Source organism: Carica papaya, chromosome 8, assembly GCF_054855325.1.
Source record: "Carica papaya isolate Zhongbai chromosome 8, ASM5485532v1, whole genome shotgun sequence".
NCBI classification, from domain to species: domain Eukaryota; kingdom Viridiplantae; phylum Streptophyta; class Magnoliopsida; order Brassicales; family Caricaceae; genus Carica; species Carica papaya.
In genome coordinates this window covers 12291314-12301057 of record NC_142316.1, presented here as the reverse complement: position 1 = coordinate 12301057, position 9744 = coordinate 12291314, and the positions used below count along the sequence as shown (strand labels likewise).

The window sequence follows — 9744 nt, the reverse complement described above, 5'->3', positions numbered from 1 at the left end:
CTTCAACTACATTGGGGTCAGGCCCACCATAAAAAAAAGAAGGGTTCAGTTTCCGAAATTTAGAGATATTGCTTAAGATGGCACAAGTATGATTTAGTTGGTCTTAAACGGGATGGGGGTAATTCTCATCATGAGCACGATTATGGCTCGCGATAGCAATTATACCTTGGATGGCTCAAAATAGTTCATTAAATTTTTTCATAGTCAGGGCATCAAAGGCTTCAGGTCATTCAATGGAGGGTCTCCCATGAGTCATAATCGCCTACAAAAAGGAAGGCATGGTCTTAGTAAAAGAATTGGCTCGAAGTTCGCAAGACACTACTGTTATAAGGAAAAGTTACTAATTGCACTGCTCTAAACCTTAAGTCTCAGTGTAATGGATGTCTTAAAGAACTTGTTCTGATACTACCTATGATATCCCGGTACCCAAAAGGTAACGATGTCTGATAACAAAAAGATATGAGTGCATTAATATTATATATACAATAAAAGTTAAATTCATTTCTTACAAAAATTAAGAGTGTATACCACTGAGGCACATGAATTAGCTACAAATTACAAAATGATTATTCAGATAACTCTACAAAATACAAAATAGAATTCATTAGAGTACAATGCATCAAATGCACTCATCATCTACTAGTCTAAGAATGGATCCAAGCAAGCATTAAAAGGCAACTCGAGGGGCGAGTCTTCACTTTCCATGTCATCTGGGGGGATGAATTTAGGGTAAATTCCAAGAAACTCAGTAAGTAAAAATAATATTTAAATTACGCTATTAAAGTTTCAAAGGTTACATTAAATTTGTAAAGCAATGTCATTACCTCTATGGTCAACAAAACTTACCATCAAAGACTACTGAATATTTCATAGTAAACATATGTTTATTTTTAAAGATTGTTGAAAACTTTATATTTTAATATTATGATATTCATTTTGAATTACATGTCTCAATCCATAAATAACAGAATGATCATAGTGAAAAGCACAGACAACTTAAGGAAACAACCTATCCAGAGAACCACAGTATAGCAAATAGATAGTCTTGTTTTACTAGTTATTTGATTCTATTTAGTTTTATTATTTACAGACCTTTACGCGAAGCCGTTTAGACTTACATCACGGAGGGTAAAAAGGATTCCCCACTACTAGTGTGAATGGGAAAAATGATTTAATTTAAAATATTGTAATCCGATTAGATACTATGATCATGACATTTCTTCGCCACTATGATCCCTACAATCAGTAGTGATCCACTCTTGTCAGAGGAAAGGCCAGAACCATTCATAGGGAGTGGTTCTCCAACAGTAAATAACAGTCATATTTAGTCAACCCTCAGTGATAATAGTCAAACGGATTTCAGATTTTTTTGTTATTTAAACTGAATACAAAATCACAACTTAATTTAGATCTATAGATTTTTGTTCGACCCATCAAGTCCATCAAATTCCTTTTTAAAGATTCCTTGGCCTATAAGGCCCACTTAAAACCCTTGGCCCAATAAGGCTTCTCCTCTTATCACCCATTAAGGCCCACTAAATTATTTACTCTCAAACCCTCTCTGTTTCCTTAAAAACCCAACCTATTGACCCAACCCAATGGCCTTGTTTCCTGACTTGGGCTCCTTAAAACCCTATAAACTGTCTCAGCCCATTAAAGGCCTAGTCCCCAAATTACTAAACTGATCCGATCCATAATCATCTTGGGCTTCATAAGACCCATTAACAACCCAAGTCCAATATAGGGCCTATAAACCAATCCGGATGAAAATATGGGTGCAATAACAAACCCACACCCAACTATGGGCCCATTAAAGAACCCAAGCCTAATAAGGGGCCCATAAACCAACCTAGACCCAAATGTGGGATCATTAATAAACCCAGCACAATAAGTGGCACATAAACAAACTCGAGCCAAATAAGGGGCCCATAAACCAACTTGGGTCCTCGGGCCCCCTTCCGGGCCGAGGCTCAAATGGGAAATCCCTCTCTACCATCCCCTATAGGATGGGGCAAAGGCCCATCCGCACGACCCACTCGGCACACGAGTGTGCCTAGCAAGGCCACACAGCATGACATGTCGCATGAATAGTTTACCTGGGAGAACTATCCAGACACTTGGGCATGTCGAGACAAGCCCTTAGGCGCACATGTGCATGCACTCGCTCAACAAGGCAACATGACATGGGCGTGTTGTGTAAGCCTATTTTAAACATCAACATGCCCTCGCACGCGAGCCTCTCGGCATGGAAACATACCTGGCAAACAACACGCACACGCGCGTGCACACCCTGTAACATCTCCGGTGCCAATTAAGATAAATGGGTTTTGTATACAGATTAAGAATAAGGAGTGCATGATAATATTTATGCAGTAGAATCAAATCTTAACAAATCTCTTACAAATATATATAATGTTCTAAATACATACATCACTGAGGACAAAAGAGACAACAAAATACAAAACATAATGGTCACTTCTTTCATTATGCTACTCTAATTCATCAGAGTGCAGGAACAGTCATGCACTCAGACTTGTGGACCCACGGAATCCTTATAGACTTTCAAGGGTAAGTTTGCTTGCGGTTTCTCATTTTCTTCCTCATCTATGGGAGAATGGAAAAAGTGAGTTTTATGTACTCAGTAAGAAAAATAGTATTAAATTAACATCGTAAGATTTCAAAAGTTTATTATTGTATCTCACCATCTAGCTTTCTTGTTGACCTAACTCATCATTAGAAAAGGAAACCATTTATTTGAATATCAAAATAGTACGTTAGCACAGAAAATCAAATATACACATATTATGTCAAATAATAGAAAAAATCGAACAAATAATGAAATGCACAAATATTTCGTGTTATGCTTCACGAAATCACTATAAACTTTCATCTTTGAGGGCAGATACAAATTTCTAACTACCCAAGTAGAATGAATGGATAAGATACAAATACAACAATTTGCTCAGACCCACTTCCAGCTGGTCAAACCATGGTATGATCAATGACCACAGTCGTACCAACCATAGTGGTCCTAACAGATATCTATAGTTATGACATTACTTAGCCATGAGTGACCCTCACAGATAGTACGATACCACTCTCGTCAGAGGGCACACCGTCATCCATTGGGAGCGGTCCTCTTACGTCTTTGCAGACCAGATAGGGGAGGGAGAAACAGATATCCCGAAGGATAAGGGAAATAGGTATCCCTCAGAGATAAAAAGTCTAATGAGACATTTGATGTAATATGCATGTCAATGCAGATATATTTCAGACCATACAAGCTTTATTCCACTTTTCTCTTTTTCTTTCTTTTATTATTACGAACTATATTTTACATTTATTACATGCAGATTCATCAAGTGTCAATAATTCACATAATATGCTTGAAAATTAAAATAATTTGACTTATTTGAACACAGAGGCATGCAAAATAGATAAAATAAAAATCATATTAAATTTATTTATCTAAAAGTACTCCTTAAGACATCGAAAGTAATACTAGATTCCTTACCAAAATCTTGATGTTTTCTTCTTCACAGTTTTTCTTTATTTCTCTTCTTCTCTCACTATTTTCTTATCTCTCTCTTTCTCTTTCTCTCTCTCTCTAAATCTTGAAAATTTGAAGAAATGGAAGCGTGGAGAGGAAGGGAAGGGGAAGGGCAATTTATAGAATTTCTGAACTGTTGGATTCATGCCAAGTTGTGAAATCCAATTAAGAGATAGGAGATAAAGATTCTTGGCATAAAAAATGAGGGAGAAAAATTTCCTCCACCGGCGATGGCAGCGCACCGCCCAAGGCAGTGGCAATGCACCGCCCAAGGCTTGCTGTGCGGACAGCATGCGCACAGTGTGCGGTGCTAGTCTGTGCACGAAGTGACACGTGGATGCCTTGCCTGCGTGCGACAAAACGCACGCACAAGTCCTGATGCCATGTTGTGCGCGTGGACCCGTGCGTGCTCGCATGTGGATGGGTTGTGCTCATGCCCCGCGGTCACTGTACGCGTGCACAATGCCCAGCACCCATACGGGCAAGCAGTTTTCTCGCAAAATTTTTTCTACGAGCTGGTTTTCTTCTGTTTCGCTGTTTTCCAGTTTTTTTTCTTCTAAATTTTTCCCTTTGAAATAAAAGGAAAATATTTTAAAATATTTTAAAATAAAATTAGTAAATATAAATAAAAATATATCAAAATCACGAATCTTGAAAAAATATTAAATAGTGTAAATTAACTTACATTTAAAGCGGGCAAAGGCCTATATAAATTGGGTTTACTAATCATTTTAGCACAGTGATAGACCCACCAGTACTCACAGGTTAGACCTTTTGGCATGCTAGTATGCCTGGTAGGTTCTGTGCACCAACGCATAACTATTGCATACACACAGCAAGCCAGGGACACTATCCTAACATTGAGGTGTGCCCAGACACTGTCCCTCACACATGTAGTCATGACACAGCTGCGCGCTGCAGTATGCTACAACACTTTGGTGCCTTCATTGTCAAAACCCAAAAATTCATCTCCTCTTCCCCTTATTTTTACTCATTTCAGTTTAGTTCCTAAACATGCATCAATGTAGGCTAAATTTAAACATTAAATCATTCAAGTCCACATCAAACATTCGAAAAAGTGAAAATCACTTAACACACACACACACATGCGATAATTTGTTCATGCATGCATGCCCATCTAGATTGTTAACGAACTAAAAACTCTATAAAGTCATTAGAAGTGTAAAGAACCACCCCATTCCTTACCTATCACTGTTTGGTTTTGGGTTCCAAAAAATAATGGAGAAGCTTCATGATGCGGGAGGGTATGAGATGATCAAATCATCTCCTATAACTCACTCAATGTATGCAGTATCGAAGTTTAACTGCCTAAAAACAACTACTCCTTCTAATTGAATCTACAATCCTAAAAAAATTCAAAAACAAATATTAGAAAAAATAAAACAAGAAAAGAAAAAATGTCACGGACTTATCAATAAATTGATCCTTGCTCCTTAGCTCAACAAAACTTATGAAGATGGATGCTTCTTGAAGAACTTGAAGAAGCTAAAATTAGCAAAAATGTTAATCAATGAAAAGTCTGAACTTTCAAGAATTCCTCTTAAATTGATTATGCTTACAACCTATGAAAAAATGCCAATTTTTAGCATTTTTCAGGATAATTCTAAATGATTACAATCTTTTAAAGAAATTAATAAAATAATATCCTAAATAAAATTCTATCTAATTTAAGAATAATTACATAATAAAGTATTTATTTTATCACATCTAAATACAAGATAATTAATTAAATAATCCTATGAATAGAATTTATATTAAAATAATATTTAAAATAAGATAAGGCTTTATCCCATGTGGTTTCCTTGTATTTAAAAATATAAAAAAATTAAAAGTGGGATTCAAAAGGCTTAAAAATTAAAAATTATAAAATAAACTAAGGCTAATTTGGGCGACCTGAGCGAGTTGGGCCAGTCGTATCGCGCAAGTCATGCGATATAAACCACGTCGGGTCATAGGCCCGTGTGGATCACACAGAGGAGCTGTCCATTAGGGTTGGGCCCACGTGTGAGCTGGGCCACATGCTGGATGTAGGTCCGTGGCTACCCTATTGGGTTGTGCGGGCAAGTCAGTTGGGTTAGCATGCGGGTGGCATGCCTTGGTCGACTCTCTTCCAAGCTGTGAGACTGTGAGGCCTTCTTGGGTTGGGCCTAAAACTTATGACTTCCCCTTGATTCTTTAAGCCTATTAATTTACTTGGGTCTTAAACTTCCTCTGGACAAACTTGACCCATATCTTGGAACAATCCCAATTAAGAAAGAAGTTAGGGATGAAATTAGTTTCCTATTCTAGGCGATCCCATTAGGAAATAAAAAGATGTTGGCATCATTTTCCTATTTGGGATAGGACCTACGGGACTTACGTGTGCACGTCTGTTGTGCTACAGCAAACTTGTAGATAATTATTTTATAGGAGTTTGGTTTCTTATGGGGTTTTCCTTTTGATGCGGAATTGCATCTTTGGAACTAATTTTGGGCTACCTAAGATCACATCATCTTCCTTCTTCAAATAGATGCGTCCTTGAATCTCAACCTTCATAAAAAAAAAAATTGGTTTTCCTTCTTCAAATAGAAAGCTCACAATACTTTCCTGGCTCGTGGACTTTATCATTGATGTGATTCAAGATTGGAATCACACTTTCTCCTAGATCATGTAAGATTTCATCACTAGAAACAAAAGACTTAGCAACTACACAGCTCATTTGGGTGGCTGGCTTCGTCTTATTCTTTTGTATCTTCCATGATAGGGTGCTCGACCTTTGTGGGAGCTTGAATCTTGTCTTGAATAGAAAGGTCCTCTATCACATCATGATATGATCAGGCCTTTTTTTCCCTTAACGGTTCTCGCACTAAGTCCTGCCATTCTTCAACTAGATATTAGAGTTTTCTCATGTTGCATCGTAATTCGGCAAATGCTACACAAAAACTCATTGTGTATAAAATTTACAAGAAAAGTTAGTGGAAAATAACACTTCCTCACAATCATTCATGTTTTAACTCTCAACTCTGAACACTCAAGCTTCACTTACTAAGTTGAGAATCGAAGTTGGGATCTTCTTTAATCAAGTTCCTGCAAGTTAGAAAGAATTTTATAAATTCGTAACAAACACTAGAAGTCCAAAGTATGTATGAACACGAGTGTGTTAAGCAATACAGAATGAGTGATGCAAATAGAATGAAAATAAAAGTTTTTACTCTTAGTTAGTAAATGACTTATTCTTCCTCTCGACGGTTTTTCCAACAATCAAATAAGTGGTTACTCTACTTTTTTCATCCAAGATGCAAACAATGTGTTAATTACCTTATGGGGTACAATTGAAATATTATTGTATTGTTGATATATATTATTCTTTTCTTTTTTTTGAGTAATAGAACAAACACAAAATTACTTGAAACGAACAAATAAAATGAATTCAAGTAATATGCAAATGAATTAACAATCAACTAAGTTATTTTGAATGTTAAATTAGAAACCAAAATGTTAAAAGCAATAAAGATAGTTTGGGTTTTAGCAGCCTACGCTTTGATACCAGATGACACGGAAGGGTATGGGGAGGATTGAATAAACCTCTATAATCCACTCAACGTATGTATTACCAAAACTTAACTACTTAAAAAAAACTTCTTTCTCTAATTGAATCTACAATTCTAAAAGAATGCAAAAATAAGGTGTAGGAAAAATAAAATAAGGAAAGAAAAAATATCACAGACTTACTGATAAATTGATCTGCACTTTTTACCTCAACAAAATTTTTGAAGACGCTTGCTTCTTGAAGAACTTGAAAAGGTTAAAAAAAAAATTAACAAAAATGCTAATTAAAGAAAAGCCTAAGTTTTGAAGAACTTCTCTCAAATTGATTGTAATTGATTGTATTTACAACCTATAGGGAAAAACCTATTTATAGCCTTTTTTAGGATTATTCTAGATGATTATAATCTTTTTAAAAAATTAATAAAATAATATTTAAGATAAAATTCTATCTAAGTTTAAGTTAATTATATAATAAAATATTTATTCTATCATATCTAAATATAAGATAATTAATTAAATAATCATAGGAAGAGAATTTATATTAAAATAATATTTAAAATAAGATAAGCTTTTATCCCATGTGGGTTCCATGTAAAACACATGGAAAAATTAATTAAAATATGAAAAAATTAATTTAAAATATGGAAAAATTAAAAGTGAGGTCCAAAAGCCTTAAAAATTAAAAATAATAAAATAAATTAATTATAAGGTGACTGAGAGCCTGTTTGGGCAACCCGTATGGGTTGGGCTTGCCGGCTTGCGCGGGTCACGCGAGACAGGTTGCAGGTCGGATCATGGGTCCGCGCGGGTCGAGCGGACGGTATGTCCGGTCGGGCCCCCGTGTGGGCTATGTCGCGTGCTGGATGCGGGTCAGTGGCTCGCTTGATGGGTTATGCGAGCGAGTCGGCTGGGTCCGCATGCAGGTGGCCTACCTCGGCCAACCGTATTCCAGGCCATGAGGTCATGAGGCCTTCTTGGGTTGGGCCTAAAACTTGGACATCCTCGTAATTCTTTAAGCCCATTAATCTGAGTTAGGTTTTAAATTGTTTTTGGACAAACTTAGCCCCTCTTGGAATAATTCCAATTCGAAAAATAGTCAACCATGAAATTACTTTCCTGTTCTAGGCGATATTGTTTAGGAAAGAAAAAGATGTTGGCATTGTTTTCCTGTTTGGGATAGGACTTACGAGACTTGGTGTTCGCGCCTGTTATGCTGCAGTAGACTTGCGGAAAATTATTCTGCAGGAGTCCGATTTTCCAGAGGGTTCTTCCTTGATACAGAAATGCATCTTTGGAACAAATTTTGGACTGCCTAGGATCACATCACTTCACGGATTCAAGAGAAGAAGACGGCAGCAGCAACAGTCCGAGGAGTTGCAGAACCTATTCTGCGATCGAGGATGAAAAGGCAAGGCTTGCATGTGAGGTGCATTAGCACCGTAAGGAAAGAAGAATAAAAAAATGGAAGATGCTTACCACTCGATGAAGGAATAAAGGCTGGGTGGCAAGCCTGCAACAGCAGAGGAAGAGGTGGTAGCTCACAGTTGCTCTTCCTTGCTCTCGGGCTCACTGTTTCACTCAAAAAAATTTCTTCTTTTTTGGGTTGCAGCGGAGGAGAACGAAGGAAACGAAGAAGGAAGGGGGTTTAAATATCAACCTGAAGAAATGTGATCCGTCAAATCACATACAGTGAGAGAGGGTCGTTGATCGTTTTAGTGGCCAGCCGATGCTGGCGGGAGCAGGTCGCGTGCACGCCAGGTGGCAGGAAAGATCTATGAGACAGTGGGGGATCTTGCACGATCAGACATTAGCCAATTGGGAGCTTTTACTCACTGTTCCGTAGGCGTACAATCCGTGCATTCCTGCGGGTCTTTTTCCGCAAGGCTTGCCTGCAGGGTAAAACTCTCATTCTTTCTTTTCTCTCTCTCTCTGTTTTTTTTCTTTTGTTTTAAGTTTTTAAACAATTATATAATTATTTTAAAATTGTAAATACACACAAATATAACATTTCAACCATCGCTTAAAAATCAAAGATTTTAAATTTACATGCATCCGGTGTTTGAATAACTTCAGGAGTGTCACAGAAATTAGATGGGTAAGAAGAAAATTTGGGTTTTCTTGTGTTTTTTAATGTAAGTTGGTTGGGTTAGCGGTGATCCTTCTTTTTTAGAATTTAGTGCAAGTATTGGTCCTCTACTCTAGGAACCAAGGACCAGACTTGATCTAGTTTCCAAAGTGCAGTCTGGTCGGACTTTGTAGTTCATATCAAAATTTAAACACCCCAATATGTGCATATATATAATTTATTTATTTTAAATTAATAAGTTGACTTAACATAAATATAACTAAATTCACATATTAGTTGGACTTAAAATGAATAATCAACAAATGTAAAATTTTATTTATTTTAAATTATAGTATTACAAGTCTATGTTAAAAAAATATAATCTTTTTCCTTACAACATATTTGAAAGTTGATATAGAAGAATAAGATGTAAATTCTTAGAGTAAAAGAAAATTTTAATGAAACCCTGGTCGAGGGAATTAATTATAATAAAAAATAAAAATAGGTTTGAACCTCACTTTTATTTTTTATTAGAAATAATATAATAAAATAATAATAATCTCAATTATTAATAAGATAT

At 36.3% G+C, this 9744-nt stretch overlaps 1 long non-coding RNA gene across 1 annotated transcript; it reads right to left on the bottom strand.

The window, feature by feature from the left end:
* Positions 1–555: 555 nt before the first annotated feature.
* On the bottom strand, positions 556–9264 carry LOC148241956 (uncharacterized). The gene is made up of 4 exons (XR_015814095.1): positions 8576–9264; positions 8287–8487; positions 6597–6637; positions 556–710 (listed from the first exon to the last, which is right to left on the bottom strand). It is a non-coding gene; the product is annotated as an uncharacterized LOC148241956 (long non-coding RNA).
* Positions 9265–9744: the final 480 nt, after the last annotated feature.